The sequence below is a fragment of the Lygodium microphyllum genome, chromosome 29, assembly GCF_053477565.2.
Source record: "Lygodium microphyllum isolate KBCC chromosome 29, Lygodium_microphyllum_v1.1.10, whole genome shotgun sequence".
Classification (NCBI taxonomy): Eukaryota; Viridiplantae; Streptophyta; class Polypodiopsida; order Schizaeales; family Lygodiaceae; genus Lygodium; species Lygodium microphyllum.
In genome coordinates, this window is record NC_141163.1 from 111520255 (window position 1) to 111546186 (window position 25932).

Sequence of the window (25932 nt, forward strand, 5' to 3'; positions counted from 1 at the left end):
AGAGTGGAAACTAAGCTGAGCTCAGAGTCATAGCTACTCCCTATATAGGTGTTTCTGGCTCCTACGCCATGGTATAGCTACAAAGCCCATACCCTTACACTCACCCTCGCTTAGTGAATTGATGTCCTCAGCAATTAAGGATGGCTTCTTGACTCATTTTGGGGTCTTAACATAGCTTATACTATCAAGCTGGTCACTGTCTACTGGACTCCTCAGCAGGATCTTAACGCAATGTTTTCTATCAAGCTGGTCAGTGTCTGCTACACTACTACTTGGGGGTCTTAACACAGCTTATGCTATCAAGTTGGTCAAGGTCTACCCACCTAGACTTAGTTCCTTTATTGTTTTTGCATTCCAATCCACCCTCGACTCAACTACATTTGAGAAGTGGAGGCTTCATGGTCCTAACTTGAGGTGGCTTGGTGCTTATGGCTTTGCATGCCAAGTTTTGTAGGCGTGATCCCAAGTTGTTGTGCTATTGGGGTCAAGGCATGGTGGCGTGGTTGTTGCCATGTTGTGCCATGCCTTAAGAGAGGTAGTCCATTGAGTTACACCTTGCACCGGGCCTCCCTTTCTTCTTGCCGTTGCCTTGGGCCTTGGGGCAGGGGGCGAGGGAACAAGGAGGATTTGTGGGGGGGGAGGGAGGGGGGAAAGAGGATTTGTTTTGGGGGGGAGAGGCAAGAGGTTATGTGTGTTACGGACCTTCACAAGACTTCATGGTAAAACTTGACATGAGGCACAAAAGGCACAATGGAATGGCACACAAGATATATCAATAAGGAATCTTTGTATTCATGATATCGAAAGATACAACATTGAGGCACATCTCAGGACTACACCCTCATGATGTCGCACATATGAGGGTTCACCACCACTGAGTATAGGGAATCACACATAGAGTGGAAACCAGCTGAGCTCAGGTCTACCCACCTGGACTTAGTTTCTTTATTGCTTTTGCATTCCAGTCCATCCTCGCCTCAATTACATTTGAGGAGTGGAGGCTTCATGGTCCTAACTTGAGATGGCTTGGTGCTCATGGCTTTGCATGCCAAACTTTGTAGGTGCGATCCCAAGTTGTTGCACTATTGGCATCAAGGCATGGTGGCGTGGTTGTTGCCATGTTGTGCCATGCCTTAAGGGAGGCAGTCCATTGAGTTACTCCTTGTGCCAGGCCTCCCTTTCTTCTTGCCGTCGCCTTGGGCTTTGGGGCGAGGAGGGGGGGGGGGGGGAACAAGAGGTTTGGGGGAGGGGGGGCGGGAGAGGGTATGTGTGTTACGAACCTTCACAAGATTTCATGGTAAAACCTATCATGAGGCACAAAAAGGCACAATGGAATGGGACACAAGATATATCAATAAAGAATCTTTGTATTCATGATATCAAAATATACAACATTGACGCACATCTCAAGACTACACCCTTGTGACACTGCACATAGGAGGGTTCACCACCATTGAGTATAGGGAATCACATATAGAGTGGAAACCAAGTTGAGGTCACAATCACAACTACCCCTCCCTATATAGGTGTTTTTGGATCCTATGCCACAGTATAGCTACAAAGCCTATACCCTCACAGTCACCCCCACTTAATGAATTGTTGTCCTTGCCAATTAAGGGTGGTTTCTTGACTCATTTTGGGGTCTTAACAGAGCTTATACTATCATGCTGGTCAGTGCCTATTGGACTCCTCATCAAGGCCTTAATGCTGCCTTTTCTATCAAGCAGGTTAGTGTTTGTCACACTACGACTTGGGGGTCTTAACATAGCTTATGCTATCAAGCTAGCCAAGGTCTACCCATCTAGACTTAGTTCCTTTATTGTTTTTGCATTCTAGTCCACCCTCGACTCAATTACATTTGAGGAGTGGAGGCTTCATGGTCCTAACTTGAGGTGGCTTGGTGCTTATGGCTTTGCATGACAAGCTTTGTAGGCGTGATCCCAAGTTGTCACACTATTGGGGTTAAGGCATGGTCGCACAGTTGTTGCCATGTTGTGCCATGCCTTAAGGGAGGCAGTCCATTGAGTTACTCCTTGCATCGGGCCTCCCTTTCTTCTTGCCATCGCTTTGGGCCTTGGGGTGGGGAGGGGAGGGGACAAGGAGGATTTCCGGGGGGAGGGGAGGGGAAAGAGGTTATGTGTGTTATGGACCTTCACAAGACTTCATGGTAAAACCTATCATGTGGCACAAAAAGGCACAACGAAATGGCACACAAGATATATCAATAAGGTATCTTTGTATTCATGATATCGAAAGATACAACATTGAGGCACATCTCAGGACTACACCCTCGTAATGCTACACATATGAGGGTTCACCACCACTAAGTATAGGGAATCATACGTAGAGTGGAAACCAAGCTGAGCTCAAAGTCACAACTACTCCGTATATTGGTGTTTCTGGCTGTACACCATGGTATAGCTACAAAGCCCATACCCTTACACTCACCCCTGCTTAATGAATTACTATCCTTAGCAATTAAGGGTGGTTTCTTGACTCATTCCAAGGTCTTAACATAGCTTATACTATCAAGCTGGTCAGTGTCTGCCAAACTCCTCAGTGGGATCTTAACACATCCTTTTCTATCAAGCTGATCAATGTCTACTACACTACGACTTGGGGGTCTTAACACAACTTATGCTATCAAGTTGGCTAGGGCCTGCCCACCTAGACTTAGTTCCTTTATTATTTTTGCATTTTAGTCCACCCTCGACTCAATTACATTTGAGGAGTGGAGGCTTCATGGTCATAACTTGAGGTGGCTTGGTGCTTATGGCTTTGCATGACAAGCTTTGTAGGTGCGATCCCAAGTTGTTGCGCTATTGGGATCAAGTTACTCCTTGCACCGGGCTTTCCATTCTTCTTGCTTGTCACCTTGGGCCTTGGGGACTTGGGTCTCTTGGTTTGTTTGCCAAGTACTTGGGCTGTTTTCTTTGGCCTCTTTGTCGAATCTTTCTTGCTTGCTTCAAGCTAGTTGGTTTAGCTTGCCTTCTCGCACGTAAGGTGCAATCTTGGTGCATGGAACCTCTTTGGCTCTTCTTAGTCTCATTTGGAGTTGAGGTTCTTGGTGTGGAATGGACTAATTTGTCACACTTAGACGAGATTTTGGTTTGCAAAAGTAGAGGTATCCTTGAAGCTCTTGGGGTGACGCCCATCTGTGTGGTGCTTGGTGTGTAATGGATCCATAGGATCGGGATGACAACTCCTTGCATTGCTTGTGGCGTGAGTGCCAAGATCTCAATCTTTGTTAGTATTGAGTATGGTCCCAATGAGCTCCATAGACCAAAGACATTCTCCTTAAGAGTGAGTTGGAGAGTTCTCCAAGGCTCAACTAGCAAGGTTCCCTTCCATGGCACTAAGTTACCTTGGACCATATTGTGAGCACTCCCTCATGCTCTCCCTTCTTTGAGGCTTTGTCCTATGACTCCTTCTTTCCAAGCTCATAAGGGTTTGCCTCTTTGGGTTTAAAGGCATAGCCAATGATTCCATTGCTGAAGTGCACATGGTTCCTACTTTGATCCAATTTGGCTGGGATGGGATGTGGCCTTGGATCAAAAGCTGGGGTTGCTTTGTCCTTAGCCACGAGTTGAGTTCGGGGGGTTTTGGAGGCATCTTCATTCTCATCTCTCATCTTGGCTCTGTTGGCTTGCCTCCGTTTCTTGGCATTTGATTTTGCCTTCTTCTTCATTCTCTTTCTTCTCTATCTTTTGCTCTTCATCTTCCTTCTTGTCTTCTATCTTTTTTGCTTTCGTGCTTTAATCTATCTTTTCTTGCTCTTCTTGCTCTAGCATATCTTCTTCCTTTGGCTTTCTAGCTCTCCATACTTGTTCTTTCAACTTGCTTTCATCATCTTTTTATTTTTGCTCACTCTTTTTTCTAACTTTCTTCTTCTTGTTTTCTTCTACTATTTTTCTCCTATCATGGTCTAGCTTCTCTTCTTCTTCTAGCTTCTTCCTAGCTAACTCTACTTGTTCTTCTATCTCTTTTCTTCTATTTTCTTGTCTCATCTTTTCTCGGATCTTCTCTATGGCTCCATCTAACAAATCTCTTTCTTCTTCTTTCCTATCATCTTCTTCTATCTCATCCCATATTTGCGTGATTCTCTCCTTCAACTCTTTTCCTAGCCTATCATCATTGAACTGTGAGGATTTGGTTGATTCCTGTTATTGGGGTTGTCGGAGTCGAGGTGTTCCAAGATCTGGGTTGAGCTCATCCTCCCTCTCTTCTTCTTTCTTCTCTTCTAACTCTTCTCTCTGTTCTTTTTCTTCACCTATATCATCATCTAATGTAGAAGTGTTGGTCCCATGTAGCGGATGCTCTGTCCCGGTGCTTTTGCCCATCCATTCTCATCTTCCAACTCTATCTCTGCATCTACTTCTTCATCTTCTTCTTCATCAAAGGTATCCCGTGCCTCACAAGATGGCGCCAACTTGGCCTCACCCTCAATCTCAATGGGTAGACGTGTTCCAAGATCTGTATCAAGCTCATCTTCCCCCTTCTCTTTTTCTATCACTAGTTCTTCAATCAACTGGGTTGCAACTTATGGGTACAGTGGTTCATCCCTTTGACATGTCCAACTTGCTTCCTCTTCTTTCTTGTATCATAACTCCATCATAATATTTTCTACCTTTGAACTCACATCTATTTTCCATCCTTCTCCCTTCACATAATATTCCATCATTTCTTCCTCTTTTGGAACTTCTTTGGTTTGGCATTCTTCGGGATAGGGGTAGTCAATGTAGAGGTATTCTCCTTCCGAGTGGTAGTCAACAAGAACATCTTCAGGGTAGCAGTATCCATATCCTTCAGGAGAGCATTTGTGGTCTAAGTATTGATCAAAGTAGCCTTCAAGGTAGTAGTCTTCTGGGTAGTAGTGGGGGTAGTAGCCGGGGTAGTAGCCATTGGCTTCTTCTTGGGGGCGAGGTGTTCTAGGATCAGTGTCGAGCTCATCCTCCCCCTTGTCTTTTTGTTTTCTTTTGTGAGTCGGGTGTGCACCTTCATGTCATATTCACTAAGTGAGTATGGTATGTTGATACATGCGCTACCACAGGGCCAAACCCTTACACCTCCAGCTTCGGCGGACGCATCCGCTTTCCTCCGCTCCCTTCGGTTGATAGCTCCGGGAAGACCAGCCTCTTGGCTAGTGAGGATAGGCACCAAGACCCCCATATGGGAGCCCAGGTAGTCCGGGACTTGAGAAAGGGTTGCCCTAACTCTCACTTGGTAAAACACCCCATCCCGACGGGCTCCCGCAGAGGGAGTGCCATGCCCAGCTTGGACGTTGGCTCGTAGGAGGTGTCCGTTCCCACTTGTCTTCATCCTCATCTTTGTCCGACCACATTTCTTCTTCTTCTTTCACGTGTTTTTGCTTCTCTTGGTTCTTTGGTTCTTCTTTGGTTGGCTTCACTCCATTATTCAGCTCTTGGACTCTTTTAGCCTGCATTTGCTTCAAGTATGGTTCGGTCCTCTCTTTGGCTTCTTTAGATCCAAAGGTAGTCTCCCAGTCCCGCCTTAGCATGATTTTCTCCTGTAGCTCTGTGTCGAGGTCTCAGGCCGTCTTCACTTGCCACAATCTGGCTCTCTCTCGCACCATGATCAATTGGTAGTCAATATCTTCCAGGTCTTCATCAAGCTCTTCAGCCTTCTCTTCGAGATCATCTAGCACATTGGCTCCTTGTTGGGTCTTCCTTAGCATCTTGATGGTTTTCCTTGTTTGCTCGATCATTTTGAGCCGTAGCTCTTTCTTCTTGTATGTGATTTTGAGTCAGTGACATAGCTCATCTTCCTCTTCAAAGAAAGTGTCCTCCCACAACCTCAGCTCTTTCCAAGAAATTTTTGAATGGTATGCCACGCGTTCCTATCACGCCACAGCTCCCTCTCAACTTTGTTGGCACATGGTTCCTATCACGCATTCCTATCACGCCACAGGTTCCCTTCCAATTTTCAGCACAAAACTTGCCCGAGAGGGCGTTGCACCGTGTTGTGTCGTGTCACGTCACGAGTCGGGGTCGTGTCACGTCATGTTGTATCGGGGTTGTTGCATTGCATTGCGTGACGTGTTATGGTAGGATCTCCTCCGCGTCCATGAGCCTGCTCCCCTTTTGAGCTAGTATGCTCCGCGCTAGAGTTGCTCTGATACCAAGTGTTATGTAACTTCACGAAACTTCATGGTAAAACCTGTCATGAGGTACAAAAAGGCACAGTGGAATGGCACACAAGATATATCAATAAGGAATCTTTGTATTCATGATATCAAAAGATACAACATTGAGGCACGTCTCAAGACTACACCCTCGTGATGCCGCACATATGAGGGTTCAATACTGAGTATAGGGAATCACACATAGAGTGGAAACCAAGCTAAGCTTAGAGTCATAACTACTCCCTATATAGGTGTTTTTGGCTCCTGCGCCATGGTATAACTACAAAGCCCATACCCTTACAATGTGGGGGCGAGAGGGGCCGCAGGGGGGGGAGAGAGAGAGAGAGAGAGAGAGGTTCTTGGGGGGGAGGGGGGGCGTCGGAGTCCCCTTCTTGGCACTTACCTGACCGCACCGCCCCCACCCGCGTCCTGACTGCGCCCCCCCCTCTCTCTCTCTCTCTCTCTCTCTCTCTCTCTCTCTCTCTCTCTCTCTCTCTCTCTCTCTCTCTCTCTCTCTCTCTCTCTCTCTCTCTCTCTCTCTCTCTCTCTCTCTCTCTCTCTCTCTCTCTCTCTCTCTCTCTCTCTCTCTCTCTCTACACATGCATATAAAGACAAAAAAGTAAAAAATATTAATTAATTTCTCCTAAATTGAAAAATTAATTAGCTAATTAATTAATTAATTAATTAGCTAAATAATTAATTACTAGCTAGTTAATTAGTTAATTACTAATTAATAGTAATTATTGTTAATTAGTTAATTAGTAATTAGTTTGTAATCAGTTAATCAAGTAATTAATTAGTAATTAGCATTTTACCAATAGTAATTAAAATTATTTAATGGCTAATTAGTTATTTAACTAATAGTAACTACTATTAATTAATAATTAAGTAATGGTAATTACTAATATTATTTAAATGATTAATTACTTAAAATTAATAATTAGTAAATAACTAATTTTTTAATAACTATTAATTAAGTACTTAGCCAATAAAATTATATATTGATCGATTAGTTGAAATTAACTAATTGCTTAAAATCAATAACTACTAACTTAAAATTTTTAGTAATAACCAATAACTAGTTATTTAAAATTAATAAATAATTAATTAAAATTAATAATTGATAATTAATATTTATTTATTTATTAATTATTTTTTAACAAACAATAAATATCGTTTATTTAAGTAGTAATTGTTAATGGTAATATTATGTATTTATTTTATTTAACACTATTAAATAAGTTTATCACATAGTTTTTTGGTAATTAAAACTATTTATTACTCAATTAATATTTACCAAGATGGTATCAATTGGTTTATTGATTAGTTAATTAGTGTATCGGTAAAATTATACCAATTAAATTATTAATCAATTTCTTAATTGATGATAGTTAGCTTGTTTTTTAGTTCATGTATATCAACTAGCTTATTGATTAATTAGTTATTATCGTAATCAATTAGTATGAAGTGAACCATTGGTATATTAATATTACTTAACTTGTTTATTAATTTATATATTAGTATTAATCATTTAATATAAATCAATATATTGTAATAGTAATACTAATTAATCAATTAATATAATTGTACATTAATACATTAGTTGTATGGGTTTTTTTAAAAAGAAAATGAAGAGAGAGTGCAAGTGCATGTGGATTAGGATCGTTCTGCCTCTGCTGAGAAAGGGGTCGCCGCCGTTTTTTGCATCTATCTTAATTATTTGGTTTTAGGGTCCAAGGTATGAGAGAGAGTGTGTGTGTGGGCTAGGATGGCTAATGAGAGAGAGTGCATGTGGATTGGGATCATTTTGTCACTAAAGAAGGGGTCGGGTGACCCAATATTTGGTGCAGAAAAATATGACTAGCATCCCTCCCCCGCCCCCCCCCCCACATCTCTCTCTTCATATGACACATGTCTCCCAGTCTCCCTTTCTCCATCTCTCTCATGTATTTAATGCCCCACTATCCCAAAGTGGTTATATAAGGCCACACGCCCCCTATGACACAACGCCTCCCCCTCCCTCAAGTTGTGGAACATTTTCTTGATCTCGCAAGTATGTACACATCTCTCTCTCTCTCTCTCTCTCTCTCTCTCTCTCTCTCTCTCTCTCTCTCTCTCTCTCTCTCTCTCTCTCTCTCTCTCTCTCTCTCTCTCTCTCTCTCTCTCTCTCTCTCTCTCTCTCTCTCTCTCTCTCTCTCTCTCTCTCTCTCTCTCTCGTATATGACATACACCCCCACACTAAGTCTTTCAATGACACCCATATTTGACATCAGTATTTGTACATGTGTAGATAGCTTTGGAAATGGATCCAGCATCTAGTGCTACACCAAATATCGAGATCTGCATATGTGTATCATCCCTCTCTGCCAAAACCTATTATACACTACACAAGCAGTTGGTTCCTGATGTTAAAGAAGGAAGACCTTCGCAATGGAAATGGCTACCATGTTCTTGCTATCACCCATGCAAATGGCCGAATACAAAGGACATTGGTCCATTGTAACAATGACCATGAGGTTGTCCAGGTATATGTTCTGGATACCTTGGTCTCGCAAGACTATCTTGTCAAACAAGGAAATGGGCCTACATTGCAGCCTTCCCCCACCATAGACCTCACCCAGAGCCCTTGTAGCATTGAGAAAACAACAATCACTGTGGAAGCCTCACCACCCCCCTTGGACATTAAAAAAAACAAAACCATCCCTATCACACTTGATGTGGAAGAGGAGGGGATGTGACAATCCTCTTATGCTGTAAGTGTGATTGAGTACATAATGTCTTCGGGGGGCCGACATCGAGTCTTACATCATTTGCTTCAGAATACGAGCACTATAGAGAGAGTGGACGAGATCCCAGTTTTCTATGATGGCAATGTGGCATACGAGCTTCCACCAATAGCAAACAATATGCATCCAATGGAGGGTATGGAGCAAAAGTACAATGGCCAACATCGATGGTATTCCTCGATATTGTTCACCGAAGCAAATGTATTGGAGAGCTAGAGTGTCCCAATAGAGATTGTAATGGCAGGTGTTTTGTGTTTTTGAGTTTGTATTTCTATGTTTTTCTTCTACTCTACCCTATTCCAATCTCAATCCAATGAACCAATTCCTTCCGATTCGGCCTTCCTAACCTAGCCACATGGGTTTCTGAATGCTAGCCACAAACACAGATGATTGGTACCCCATTAATCCCATCCACGCCCATGCACAAGCCTCCTATTCTGCCATGGTGGGAGTGTGAGAACCTTAGCGGTTGTAGGAACGAAACCAAAATGTTGAGCCAAACACACCACCAAGCACACCAACAAGTTGACAAGCTAGTAGAGAAGAAGAGAAAAGCAAGAAGACGATGAAGAGCTTTGCCTTTCCTCAGTCCCTCACTCAACACACCTCTCCCTCTCAATCACTCTCAACACAATGGAAGCAAGATAATAGAATGGAAAGATAGAATAGAAAGCTTGAGTAGTCACATTGATAGAGCTTCCGTAGCATGGATGTGCAAAAAGGATGAATACAACTGAGACCTCCTATCCTTATATAGACCAAAGATTAGGGTTAGATTTAGGGTTTAGGTTTTCATTTTTGCGTTTAAGGGTTTGTGCCCCTTTTGCATTTTGTGTTTAGGGTTTCCACAACTATGAATTAGGGTTTGCACCCACCCACTTAGTAGGCTCTAGGCTGGCTCTAGGCCACCGGTCAATCCTTGAAGCATGCTTATACCTTAACCTAAATAGACAAAGCCTATGCTAATCTAACCACAAATACATCTGCACAACCCACACAACACTTGCGGGTGCAACAAATACAACTGTGGGTGATAAATACAATCTGCATGAGAATGAGCTCGGCTCTCACAAAGGAATACATTCATGATAATATGATTATGTCCATGATATACAAGTACCCAAAATAATACAATGAAGCTCCACAAAATAAATATCCACAAAAAAAAAAGGATCTAGCACTTGCACTTTCAATTTTCCTTCTCAAAATACTATTAACATGCCCCAAAAGGGGATAAAACCTTTGGACACCTTGTCAGAATTCTCTCAAATTGCTCCTTCTTCTCTTCTCCCATCCGAAGTGTTGTGTGCTACTTGAAAATTGCCATCGTGCACCACACAAATTCGTGAGCCTTTATTTTTCATGAGATGTTCCAAAACTAGTTGTAAAGCCACTTAATTCCTTTCCAACTATCTAATATGTAAGGCCAACAACTCCTCTCGATTCAACTCCTCTTCCCAAGGTAGCACACTCTATGTGACTAACATCTCTTTTATCAACATGATAGGTTTTTGAATGTACATCAATTCAACAAGCATATATCCTATAAAAGCACTATGAGCTGTTATGTTAGCCCACAAAGCATAAGGGAGCAATCATGGGCCACTCTTTTACCTTCCCTGCATATGCTTTTGCCAATGCCTTCACAACATGTGGGTGATCTCTTTTACTTTTGTCATATCCTTCAAGATTATAAGCTAAAGTTAAACCAAGCCTTACCCCCAAAACTGTGCAAAGAAATCATGGGCTTCATCTGCATCTATTTTACCTCTATCTATTGTAATTTTTCCCACACTGCCATACCAACAAAAGATCTCTTCTAAGAGAAAAGTACACACTACATATGTTATCTTGGTTTATATAGTTCTCTCTTCCACTTGATTAGTCAAGTCTTCACAGGAAAGTACAAGATACCTCATTTTCCAAAGATATGTAGGCATCGTGACTAAATCCACCACCCACTTAAAATGAAGAGACAAGGGATATGTGGACTATAGTCCATCCTGATGTCTCACATATGAATACATTTGACAACTCGTACATGTTTTCACAAAGTGAGAAACATCCTTATACATGCCGTGCCACCAATATCTTACTTTGATTTTTGCAAATGTACCCCAAATGCCTCTATGGCTAGCCCATAAGCTTTTATGAAATTCCTACATAACGTTTAGTCGTGAAGCTCTATCACCTACAACTCACAATGGCATACCCTATTTCTTCTTAGCATGTTTCCACAAGTATCCATCTTTTAAGAAAAACCCATAGGCTTTCCTCTTGATCTTCTTAAACTCCTCATTCAACCACTCTTCTCTCTTTGTTAATGTGTTGAAGTATTGACCAATTTTTAGCTACTCTCCTATATATTTGTCTTCTAGAAACACTTCTACATAAGATACATAGCATCTAAAGTGTTTTCTCTTTGCTATCCAAGCTTCTTTTATAGTGATGTAGCAACTCCCTAAATTGCTAAATTCACTATTATAGCACTTATACTTGACAAACCAGATGCTGTACTTACTACATTTAATGTTGTCCTTGCATTAATGAGATCTATACTTGTAGTTACAATAGCTGCCAATTCAATTTCACCAATCAAAACATCATTTTCAACACAAGAAAGTCATCTTCTTCCTCTTCATCCATCATTCCATCTTCATTCTCATAGCGTGCCCGATATAATATGTATGCCACCACAGGGTTATCTCTTCCTACAAATATGCTAAATTTTAGGGTTCAAAGATTTGATGTATGCAATCCACCTGAGCATAACGAGGTAGCACAACTAGAAATCATACCCAATATCGACAAACAATCAATGTCAATGAGACTACATGATCAACCATAAAATACTCCTCATCACATTTAAGGATTGTCACAATTTCCCATAATTCTATTTTTACATGTGGATACCTTCTCTACCGTTTAGTCAATACTTTAGGCCAAACCAAATTGCATATCTTTGTCGTTCATCATAATCTTGCCCGATTGCCCATCCAATCTTGATTGGGCTCGTATCTATAGTAATAATGATAAACTTTCCATGTGAATAATCATCCTTTCTCAGATTTCAAGAGCCGCTTCAATTTCTTCATTGCTTTCTTATGCTTCATTTCCAAGTATAACCTCTAACCTTTCCTTAAGTGCTAATATAGAGCATCAACTACATGTTCAAAGTGAGGGAACCACATCAAATAGAACATACATGCACCCAAGAATCTATGCACCTCAGATACATTCATGCACACATCTTGTATTCTATCAATCTCATGTATTTTCACTGGTAATGGTCTTCTCCCATAGGGCCCACACATATGCCCAACAATCAAAACCTCTTCAACTCCAAAGATTGGCTTTGTTCAAAAAGAGTTAAATGCACCTCTTCTAGATGCGTCAAAATTCTTTCACAATCAACAATATGGTCTACAGTAAATTGTTTACACCCATGAGCATCCATCTCTTCATTCTTTTCATCCATAGCACACCCTTTGATTGGAACACCATCCAAGAAGGGCATTGTCAAACTGTGGTATAAAATCCATGAGTACCCTATTCGTAGCATTTATCATGTGCACCATTGAGTTTGTTGCACCCTGCAGGAGAGTACACATCCATACTAACCCCAAGGGAGTCTTCATGGTTGTGATATCCCTGCTCTCAATTGCAAGTTGAAAGTGAACATACCCCGACCAAAGATCACCCAAAGAATAGATCGATGTGCACTTGCAAAAGCCTCTGCAAATTCATCAACAACATGCACCCATATTTCTTATGGTCACTTTATTGACCGTGGATGCATGTCTTGAATAGATCTCAAAGCCCCTTTTTTTTGGCACAATAAACCAACAATTTGAGTACAGGGTTGAAGAGGGCTCCAAGATCTTCATGAGTATATTTTCATTTAGCAATTCCATTAGCTTTGGCAAGTAAGCTTTAGGCACTGGAATAGGCCTCAAGTTCCATAGTACATGTGGTACAGTAAATATTACCATAAGAGAGATAACATTTAGATCCACACAGCCAATTTTAGCTGGCTGAAATGTAAATGCTTTTCCATGCCTAGCCAACATCTATATAAAACAATCTCTTTCAATAGGCAAAAGAAACCCTTCTACACCAACTTTCAATTCTTGTAATGTTTTAGATGTTGTAAACTGATGACCTAGTTCTTTAGAATCCTGTAAACTTAGCTACCTTAACGCTTTCTCATACATACCCTCACTAACTGGTAGAAGTGGCAAAGAAATTGGTTTCACATTTTTGTAAACCATCTTATATTTTGTCTCCACAATTACTTCAACCCACTGTAATCCTTCCTGTTGAGCAAATAATGTTATAACATCATACTTGTCAAAAGAACATACTGACAACACTCTACTTCCAGTCTCATTTTTCATGTATGGCTACTAAAATTTTAGCCATAGTGTTAGTAATATTCATCCCATAAAAGAGGCCTAAAATGCCTTCATTTTTAGCTAAAAACCCTAATGCTCTCAGTTTCTTAGTAGCCCGTTTCATAGATATGCGTTTAGCCCTGCACATAGCTCCCATAGGCTTAAACCAACATGAATTGTTTACTATAAACTGAGAATAACCAGCAATAAACACATGCTTCATTCCTTCAAGAGGTGACTATATCCTTCAAACAACACTATTGTAGCTCTACATTATAGTTGTGCTTAGTGAAAATCCGGTTCTTTGAATTCCCTTGCATTTGTAGGCAAAGGAGACTCTCGAAGTGTATTCCAATTCCTCCTAGGATGATTAACACAAACAGTGAGGATTTGGACTGCTTTCCTCCCATCCTTACTTCTAAGTCTTGCTGCATGAGATCATCAACAAGCACCTTTATTTCCATATGCACTCTTGTAATATAGGGCTGTCCCAAAATCACTGCATATGAGGAACTATCTTGCACAAAGAAGTGTTGCTCTTCTTTTACATCACCAATAGTCACTTTTACATTATAGGACACGTAGCATAGAGCTCCACCGAATAATTATTTGTAGCCCTCATATGCAAACCATGATCAGTGTCCACATGCGATGCATCATTCTCATACAATCCACACTTAATGACATTAATCTCGGACCTGTGGTCAAGCAAAGCGACACAAGGAGTTTTGCACTCCCCTATTTTCACTACCATTTCAGTGGTAGCCCTTGCCCAATGATTTCTTGTGTGTGTAATGAATCCAAGAAATAAATTCTAGATTATCTTCCCTATATTGTTGCATTTGCCTTACTCTACCATGTGTTGATGCAAGACAATGCATTTTTAGTCACTTTCTTCTCTTTTCCACATGTTGCCTATTGATTAGTAGCATCCTCCATTGATAAACTAGCACTTACGTCATGCTTATATTTAGCTCGAATGCCCAATAGATCAGTTTCCTCTTCAAATTGTAGCAATACACTAGTGGTCTCTTCAAGAAATTGATGCTTCCTCTTAATTTTATCAATGATTTCATCATGAAATTCTCACTTGGCGATGCCAAGCACCTCTCCTAAGGTGAATTCCATTTGACTATTTAAAATCCATTCTTTAAGAACCTTCTTGAGATCCATGGTTGTCTCAATATCAGACTGCAGCTTATATCCTGGCTGCTTGCCCTTTTGTTTCCTATCATGTTTCTGCTCCTATCTAACCTCTGCCATAACATGCTCAGGAGGTGGCTGATTTACAGCTTTAGACTGATCCACACTTCTTGTCACTCTCTTAGATGTCCTTGCATTATCTTCATCTCTCTTGTATTTGTTGTCCACAAGTACATCCATGTTTTTTATTTTTACTAAATATGCATACATTGAATATGCATCTACTAGTGATTCCTAGCCAAGTATGTCATGAATGTCTTGCCCTACATGAGACATGTCACATACACATCGATTATCAAAAATTCAAAAAATCATGTTAGAATAATTAACTAAATAATATAACTAGTCATAATAAATCAACTAATTATTAGAATATAATTAAATAATCAAATCATATAGATATTAACACTTGAGATATGAATATTGTGGTATCACCCATGACTTCACCGCATTCACACTTGCAAGTCTCACACCCAAAAAGGATAGACATACCCACCTTCTGCCCAAGATGAAAAATAATTCACTTTTAAGAACATTTCCTATGATAATGGATAACCATTCAAGACACTCATCCCATCAACATGCACACAAGGGAGAACCATTAAAGATACTCATCCCCTCGTGTAAGTACTTCTTGGAAACATACCCCTGGGGTGGGATAGCAATTGCCCTCAATTGCTATTGGTTGGATGTGGAATCAATACATGTGAATAATCATGCAAAGCGCATGCAATCATCCATTGAGCTTTCTCAATAGGACAATTTTGCAATTTTACAAGATAGCGAGGGCTTATTGCCAGTGCAGATGGACATATAATCAATATCAATAATAGTTTAAGGAATTAAAAGTTCATGATCATCTTCAAGCAATGGTGGAGAATCATGCACGGGATGGACAGACAAAGAAGACTAATATGAAAGGATCCAATCATCAGAGTAGAGGGCACTTTTGACTTAAATGAAATATTGGTGTTGGCATTTTGCAACCATAGATAATCTCAAAAGGTGTTTTGTTGGTGGTAGAGTGAGGTCTATTATTGTAGGCAAATGGTAAAATATGCAAATGTTGATTTCATGTGTTGGGTGAAGAGATAGTATAGGCACGAATTAAATCAAGATAGTGCTACTAGTAGCTTTAGTTTCGCCATTAGTTTCAGGACGAAAGGCTGAACTAAAATCAATTTTAGTACCGAGGTTAGATAATAGAGTTATCCAAAAATTATTGCAAAAATTATGAGCCCATTAAATAATGTTTCCATATTTGTAATGCATGTACTGCAACTAAAAGTTCATTGTCATAAGTACTATACTTAAGTTCAGAAGGTTTCAATTTACAACTAAAATATGTGATTGGATAATCATCTTGTGCATAAATACAATACCAATGCCATAACCACTAGCATTAGTAACGGTTAGAAAGAATGGTCTATTAAAATTGGGGAGCTGTAAAACACGTGCATGAGTTAATGTATGCTTTAATAAATCAAGAGATTGCCATTGATTGGCACCCCAATGAAAGACAATACATTTCTTTCTCGAGGGCTATATATATATATATATATATATATATATATACTCTATATAACGTGCATTCATGGCCTATTTATAAATATCCTAATCTGTGAATTTTTCTTGAATAAAACACAACCCTTTTCTATTAAATCTGTAAGTAACCCCTTTATATGACACCCTTCTGTATGTAAAAAATGTATAAAAATGGTGTTTTAAAAACCCCTTATTTTGAACTCACATTATATATACATATATTCATGAGTGACCTCCCCCCCCCCCCAAATCTTTCTTTAATAAGAGAGTTAATGGCAAAGCAAGTAAGGAAAAGTTTTTCACAAATTTACGATAAAAACTGGCTAGTCCTAAAAATGAGCAAACTTCATTCACATTTTTGGGTGTAGGCCATATATTAATAGCCTTGATTTTGCATGGATCAACTTGTATTCCTTTAGCATATACAATATAACCTAAATATTCAATTTTGGTTTGAAAGAAATAACTATTTTCTAGGTTAGCAAAAAGATGCTTTTGTTTATATAAACTAAATAATAAAGATAACTAATGTTCATGTTCTCTTTTGGTTTTATTAAACGCAAGGATATCATCAGAAAAGACAATAACACGATGCTAAAATTTTAGAAATATTCGATTCATCATCCTACTGAAAGTGACATGTGCATTAGTAAGCCAAAGGACATTACTAGAAATTTGTAATGGCCAAATTGGGTCCCAAAAGCAGTGTTATAAATATCAGGGATAGCCATGCGTACTTGATGATAACCAGAATTAAGGTCAGTCTTGTTAAACAGAGTAGCACCTTGCAATTTGTCTAATAGATCATCTACATGGGGAATTGGATATTGATTTTTAACAGTAATTTTATTTAGAGCTCTACAGTAGTTGATGCACATGCGATAGGTTTGATTCTTTTTCTTTACTAAAAGAACGGGAGCTCCAAAAGGTGAACTACTAGGTCAGATTAATTTTCTATTTAATAGTATTTCAATAGTTGTTTTTGGATTTATTTTTGTTCTACCTAATTATGGCGATAAGGAGATTTACAAAAATGTTGACTACCAAGTAGAAGATCAATTTGATGATCCTTGGGTCGTGATGGAGGAAGTAAAAGAGGCAAATCAGAAGAAAAATAATCAAACTTTATTAATAAAATTTTGTTGTCTTATGGTCAACTTCGAATTAGCAGCTTCGACTTCATTAAGTAATACAAGAAAAGATTTAGATTGTTTTCAAATGGCATGTTTCACTTGAGTTTGACTGATTAATGGGGATAGCTCAATGTTTATTAGTCCTTCAAAAAAATGAGCTTTACCATCATGTTGAATATGGATCGAATGCATGTCATAATCAATATTAGGATTAAATTGATGACGTCAAGGCATACCTAAAATTACATCAGGAGATTGTAACGGTGCTATTAGATTTTTTTTTTTAAATATAAGATCCAATGCAAATTTCTAATTCATGTACTTCTTTAGTTCCGTTATATTGTTATCCTAAAAATGCACCTTTAATTTTACAAGTGGATGAAACAATTTTAAGTCGCAATTTTTTAACTGCCTTTCTGAAATAAAGTCATGTATGCTTCCATCATCATGCAAAACAAACAGTTCATTATTATGGATTTTACATCTCATTTTCAATAAAGCATGGATAGAAATTTTCCCAACACATTCATCAATGTCGTTAGAGTTTTCTCCCATAAGCATGGCTTCATTAAAATCACACATCACTTCAAGGTCTTCAATTGCTTCATCAGCTCCAATGTACAGTAGGGTTTTTCCAATCACAAGTATTGCCCATATGATAACAACCTACAATATAGCCATAACAATTACATTTATAACAAATTATATTCTTAGAATTGATATTTGAGACACTTGGATTAATATTTTTAAGTTCAGATGACTTAGGCAAAATAGTAGGCAGATGAGAAATCTTAGCTTGTATTATTATAAAAATTTCTCATCCAAGGTTTATGATTAGGACAATTCTTGTCAAATTGAAAGTTGAAAACACGAAAATAATTAAAACGAGAATTGTTGTTATCCATATTTTTTTTGTGGAAGCAGGAAGTTGTCGCCAATCTTTAGTTTATTTCTTTTTGGCATCATGCACCAAAGAGAGATAGCCTCATCTAATATGTTGGGTTTAAACATTTTGACTAGACATATACTTCTTTTTAAAAGTTGATTCGGCTACAAGCTCGCCCATTTGAAGTTGCAGCAAGGTATTCTAGAATCTTTCAGTGTACTAAGGAATGGTCTCTTGCTCTCACTCTATAAATACGGATATTGTTGTTGCACGTGAAGCTTGAATTGGGCAGGAAGAAAATTAGTAAGAACCTTCTTACGGAATGCTTCCCACGAAAGAGAATGGTCAATGCTCTTGCACGTGACATTCTACCATAAAGAAGCTTTGTCAATAAAATAATGTGAAGCACACTTGATTTTATCATTTTCATCATAACTTTCATTATCAAAATATGAGTCGAATTGACTTAGCCATGAGAGAACCTTACAACCATCTTTAATACTATCATAAGTATTAAATTTAAAGGTATGTTTGCTTATCTTCACCTCTTTGCCATTGGATTGTGCTTCAAGGGTAGCATTGATGGTGCGGACCATAGTGCCATCTTAGTAGAGGAAATTTGAGAGGCCAGATGATTGAATTTGAGAGATTCAGCTCTTACTTCAGTTGGGCTCGATGTTGACACTCTTCTTCTAGTTGCATGGCCAATAAATCCATGTGTTGCTCCATGGTTGGTTCAAGAAGCAGTGATGTAGATTCAAAATTTGTAGTATTGGATGATCATTCACAAGACATGTTGATTGCAAATGGCTTGATAAAGATATCTGAATAATAAAGACACCTTCAAGAGATACTTCACCCGTAGCAATAAAAATTTGGCGTGTAAGCACCAAAAGAAAGAGCGGCTTCTTGGCAAAATGATAAGACAGAATAGGCAAGAAAGATTTAAAAAATTTATGGTAGTTTAATGCAATTTTGCAACCCCGATGTGACCGCAAAGGAATCACCTCTTCAAAGGTAAAAGTCAATAGTGATTTGGGTTGATCCAAGAAGTTAGCATGTGACTTGATGTAAAAGAGGCTGAAGTTGGGTGAGCAAGCCAAGATTAAGCAAGGCTTATAGCCTTTGATTAAAAAGTTTGATTTGAAGGACAAAAGGATGGCATCATTTTGTTGACTATGGCTTAAAAATGCCCCTCTCCCATGAATTGCAAGTAAAAACTTTAAGCTTCTTAAATATTAATTAATACTTAACGACTAAGCTTAATTAAGATAATCTAAACCTTCTTTTTGGTCATAACTCACAAAATGATGGTGCTGAGTTGAATTTTTCAATCTTGGCCTGAACTGCAAAATTTTTGGAGCAGAGATAGAGGGGTTTGGAGTTTTGAAACTTAGGAAGTTAATCGTGTAGTCGGTGGAGCTAAGACAGACTATAGAGCCTGACTGCTCCAGAGAGCTCTCTTTCACGCAAGATGATAGGCAATTGGAAGCCACATACATAAGTTGAACTTTGATACCATGGTTGCATAGATCAAATGCAAGACTTGTGCATAGCGAGTAAAAGAAGCTCTCCCCCCTTACTCTCCTTTCTTATAAAAATCAAAAGAACGATTCATAAAACTCAAAAAAGGCTTTTAAAGAAGAGTAAAGTAAATTTGAGCTACACACTATTGGGTGCAATTTTCTATTTTACATGGAGTGGACATCTCTTCCATGTCGTATATTAATAATATTAAACTAAATCTTGCTTTGTTGCCCAAATATAGGCCCTTTACAATCACTCTTTTCGAAAATGAGATTTGGTTAACTAAATCAATGGTTACAATTAGTTGCACAACTCATAATTGCTTGAGAGCCATAAAATATCTCTAAAATATCTTCAATACATCTCCTAAAATCTCAAGTATTAATAAATACTTACAAAGAGGATGTACACACGCCTTAGAATGACGATAGTGCATCTTGTTTAAATAATTTGATGAAGAAGTCTTTGTAATTAATTGCGCTTGATGCGTATATCTAATTCATCTTGCTCTACACATCACCTAGGGAGTCCACCTATAAGAAATTATATGTATAATGTGCGCTCAAAGGATATTAAGAAATATCCTTTCTTTACATGCTATAAGGCCTTAAAAGTGATATATCCTTTCTTTACATGCTATAAGGCCTTAAAATTATCACTTTTACTTTATAAACTTACATTTTTTTCAAATTATAATTAAAATTTTCATTTTGTAAATATATTCCTAAAATTTTTGCTAAATATAATGCCCTTTCTTTTGAACTCACGTGGTATCTTACATGTTCTATACGATGGACCCCTTGGGACACATCAGTTGCTGTCAAATATTTAGAAAATCGTGTTAGAATAATTATCTGAATAAATGCAACTAGCCATAATAAATCAAATAATTATTGAAATTTCATTAAATAATCAAATCACACAGACATTAACGCTTGATATATGAATATTATGGTATCGCCCATGTATATCTTTACACACATTCACACTTGCAAGTCTCACACTCGAAGATGATAGGCATCCCCATCAACCTTTCACCCAAGATGAAAAATAATCGCTCTTAGGAACGTATCCCATGCTAATGGAGAACCATTCAAGGCACTCATCTCATCAATGTATACACAAGGGAAGACCATTGAAGGTGTTGATCTCCTCATGTAGGTGCATCCTAGCAATAGCTATCATACCAAGGCCTCCTGATAAGCAACACATTCATTCCTTTCATGCTACAAACAATCACATCACATATATATTTTCCCTCATTTAGGGGCTACTACCCGTCTCCTTTCCTCTTGTCTTTTCTCATCTAATTTTGCAACCTTCAACTAAAGATTCCACATACATTTAACCAGTTCATCTAATACATCTTCCCTAATAGTGGGAACAGTAGGTGTAGCCATAGGAGTGGCCATAGAAGCACATGGCGGCTTACTAGATACATCAACTATTTTGCCCATAACTGTAGGCAAGCTAGATACATGCAATTTTTCTCCACCAGTGCAGTATTAACATCCTTAATATGCCTCCACTCTATTTTAAGCCTTTTCTATGTAGTTTGATCCTTGAACAAATCATCAAGATTCTCTTGAAGCTTAGGATCTACCGCTTGTAGAAACAATTCAATTTTTTGACTTATAAGAGCCTACTATTCTGCAAGATCTAACGGCTCAAACTAACTTTCAAATTCTCTTAATAACTCTATAGCCACAAGACCCTTATTGGATTTTAAAACCCACTCCTAGAAAGTCTTGTGGGTAATGGTATTTCCATGTTAAGAGAAATCCTATTCACCAAGGTTTACTACATAAGGCCCTTGCTTGAGAAGAAGCTCTCTCTTACTCTCTTTTCTTGTAAAATTTGAAAGCATGGCTCATAAAACTCAAAATAGACTTAAAGAAGAGTAAAGTAAATTTGAGTGGCATACTATTGGGTGCAATTTTCCCCCACACATGGAGTGGACATCTCTTCCATTTTATAATATTAAAATGAATCTTGCTTTGCCCAAAGATAGGCCTTTTACAATCACTCTTTTCGCAAAAGAGTGTGAGTTAACTAAATCGATGGTTACAATCAATTGCACAACTCACAACTAATGTTAGGAGCCATAAAATATTTCTAAAATATCTTCATTATATCTTCTAAAAATCTTAAGTATCCATAAATATTTACAAAGAGTATGTACACATGCCTTAGAATAAACGGTGGTGCATCTATTTAAATAATTTAATGAAGAAGTCTTTGGAATAAGTTCCGCTTGCCGCGCATATCCAATTCATCTTGCTCTACACATTAGCTATTAAAAATTTAGAAAATCATGTTAGAAAAATAATTAACTAAATAAATACAGCTAGCCATAATAAATTAACTAATCATGGGAATTCTATTAAATAATCAAATTACATAGACGTTAACACTTGAGATATGAATATTGTGGCATTACCTACGTACGGCTTCACCCGTGTTTACACCTACAAGTCTCATGTTGTCCAAAAAGGATAGGCGTCTCCCTCAATCTTCCGCCCAAGATAAAAAGCAATTCGCTCTTAAGAACATGCACCACACTAACAAAGAACTATTCAAGTTACTCATCCTATCAATGTACACACAAGAGAGAACCATTGAAAGCGCTCATCCCCTTTTGTAGGTGCCACTTGGCAATATACCCCCAAGGTGGAATAGCAATTGTCCTCAATTGCTATTGGCTAGATGTGGAGTCAATAAATGTAGAGAATTATGCAAAGCACGTATAGTCATCCATTGACTTTCCTCAACTTGATGGTTTTGAAATTTTACAAGATAGCGAGGATACGTATTGCTAGTGCTGCCAGGTGGTCATATAATTAGTATCAATAATAGATTTAGGAAGTAAAAGCTCATGATCATCTTCAAGCAATGTTAGAGAATCATACATGGGATATACATGTAATGAACCTTTAAATGGATGGAGAAGACTAATATAAAAGGTGTTTTGAATTTTCCAATGTGTAAGCAATTGTAATTTAAAAGCATTAGGATTGATAGAATAAAGAATTTTGAATGGTCCATAAAATCTGGGTGCAAGTTTAATCTTAGCATTCTTCTCAATGCTATGCAATCTATGTTTCTCATTTCACAACCAAACATAATCACCTTCTTTAAAATGCATAGCTTGGCATTTCTTATTAGCTTGCTTAACATAAGATTGATGGCCTTAGCAACCAATTGTTTAACTTCTTCAAAAATAGTGGAATGAGTATGTACCCAATCATCAATAGAAGGCACTTACTACCTTAAATGAAATGTTGGTGTTGGCATTTTACAACAATAGATAATTTCAAAAGGTGTTTTGTTGGTGGTAGAATGAGGTATATTGTTATAGGGAAATGGTAAAAGATGCAAATGTTGATCCCATGTGCCGGTTGATGAGATGGTGTAGGCACACGAATTAAATCAAGAATAGTGCTATTAGCAGCTTCAGTTTTGCTGTTGGTTTTAGGTGGAAGGCTGAACTAAAATCAATTCTAGTACCAAGGTTAGAGAATAAAGTTATCCAAAAATTATTGCAAAAACAAGGATATGATCATATATAATAATGTTTGGCAAACCATGATGTACAAAGTTATGCTTAAGAAAAAGATTAGTAGCTTGTGAAGCAATTAGAGTTTTCTTGCATGAAATAAACTATGCTTGCTTACTAAGTCTATCGATAATAGTCCAAAGCATATTATTTTGTGAAGAAGTTAGTGGCAAATTAGTAATAAAGTCATTTGATATTTATTCCCAAGGTGAGTTAGAATATGTAAAGGCATTGATAACCCATAGTACTTACCATGAGGTAAAGGCATTAATAACCCATACTACTTACCATGATGTCTTTTGGTTTATTGGCAAACAAGATATTCAGAAATAAAAGCATAAACATCTTGATTCATATGAGGCTAATAAAAATCTTCTTGCAAATTACGAAGAGTAGAAATGATGCCACAATGACCCATATCAAGTAGATCGTGAACTTCTTAGAGACCAAAATGATAAAAGGGTTGAGTAACACACAAACATTTCTCATAAAAGAGAAATCCATCAAAGACATAAAATTTATTAACAAGAACCCATTGGGTTTGAGACAAATTCAACCAAGAATCATGAAAATCAAAGTCATGCAAATAAGTATTTTTCATAGCATCTAATGAAGATGTAGAAAGCACAAAAATATTATTTACAGATGGTCTACAACTTAATGCATAAGCTACAATATTTTGTGTACCATGTTGATACGGGATTAAAGGATGGAAAGACTGAATGAAAGATGCCCATTATATATGCCTACCAAAAATTTATGGTTCAGAAAGAAGGTGTTTGATAGTTTATCGATTTGTCTTAACCATAAATTCTAAGCCCATTAAATAATATTTTCATATTCATAATGCATTACCATAAATAATGTTAATTGTCAAAGGATCCTTTAGTTAATTAAAGGAGCATTGTTTAGTTAATTAATTCACGCTTTAATAAATCAAAGGATCGCTATTGGTTGTCACCCCAATGAAATACAAGACCTTTCTTTAATAAGACAGTTAATGGTAAAGCAAGTAATGAAAATTTTCTAACAAATTTACAATAAAAATGGCTAGTCCTAAAAATGAGTGGACTTCATGCACATTTTATGGTGTAAGCCATGTATTAATAGCCTTAATTTTGTATGGATCAACTTTTATTCCTTTAGCAGATACAATATGACCTAAATATTCAATTTATGTTTGAAAGAAATAACTCTTTTCTAGGTTAGCAAAAAGATGATTTTGTTTATGTAAACTAAAGACTAAAGATAACTAATGTTCATATTCTCTTTTGGTTCTATTAAACACAAGGATATCATTAGAAAAGACAATAACACAATGCTAAAAATTTAGAAATATTCAATTCATCATCCTACTAAAAGTGGTAGGTGCATTAGTAAGACCAAAGGGCATTACTAGAAATTTGTAATGGCCAAATTGGGTCCCAAAAGCTATGTTATAAATATCATGGGTAACTATGCGTACTTGATGACAACCAAGCAGTCTTGCTAAACACACTTGCTAAACACAGTAGCACCTTGCAATTCGTCTAACAAATCATCCACACAAGGAATTGGATATTGATTTTTAACAATAATTTTATTTAGAGCTCTACAATAGTTGATGCACATGCGATATGTTTGATTCTTTTTCTTTACAAAAAGAATGAGAGCTCCAAAAGGTGAACTGCTAGGTAAGATCAATTTTCTATTTAATAGTCCTTCAACTTTTTTTTGGATTTCTTTTTGTTCTACCTGATTATGGTGATAAGGAGCTTTACAGAAAGGTTGACTACCAGGTAGAATATCAATTTGATGATCCTTGGGTCGTGATGGAGGAAGTTGAGGTTGCAAAACAAAAGAAAAATAATCAAACATTTTATTAATAAAAATTTGTTGTCTTATGGTCAACTTAGAATTAGTAGCTTCAACTTCATTTAGTAATACAAGAAAAGCTTTAGATTGTTTTCAAATGGCACGCTTCACTTGAGTGTGACTGATTAATGGGTATATCTCAGTGTTTATTAGTCCTTCAAAAAAATGAGCTTTAACATCTTGTTGAATATGGATCCAATGCATGTCATAATAAATATTATGATTAAATTGATGCGGTCAAGGCATACCTAAAATTATATCTTGAGATTGTAATAGTGCTATTAGAAATTTTATTTTTCTATATAAGATCCAATGCAAATTTCTAATCTGTGTACTTCTTTAGTTCCATTATATTGTTATCTTAAAAAGCACCCTTAATTTTATAAGTGGACAAAACAATTTTAAGTTTTTAACTATCTTTTCTGAAACAAAGTCATATATACTTCCGTCATCATGCAAAACAAGCAGTTCATTATTATGGATTTTACACCTCATTTTCAATAAAACATGGATAGAAATTTTACCAACAAGTTCGTCAATGTCGTTAGATTTTTCTCCCATAAGTATGGCTTCATGAAAATCACACATCACTTCAAGGTCTTTAGTTACTTCCTCAACTCCAAGATAATTTAAATGTGCAATAGGCTTTTTCCAATCACAAGTATTGCCCATAGGACAACAACCTACAATATGGCCATAACGATTACATTTATAACAAATTATATTCTTAGTATTAGTATTCGAGACACTTGGATTAATATTTTTAAGTTCAAATGACTTACGCAAAATAGTAGGCAGATGAGAAATCTTAGCTGGTATTATTATAAAAATTTATCATCCAAGGTCAGTGATTAGGATGATTCTTGCTAAATTGAAAGTTGGAAGTACGAAAAGAATTAAAACAAG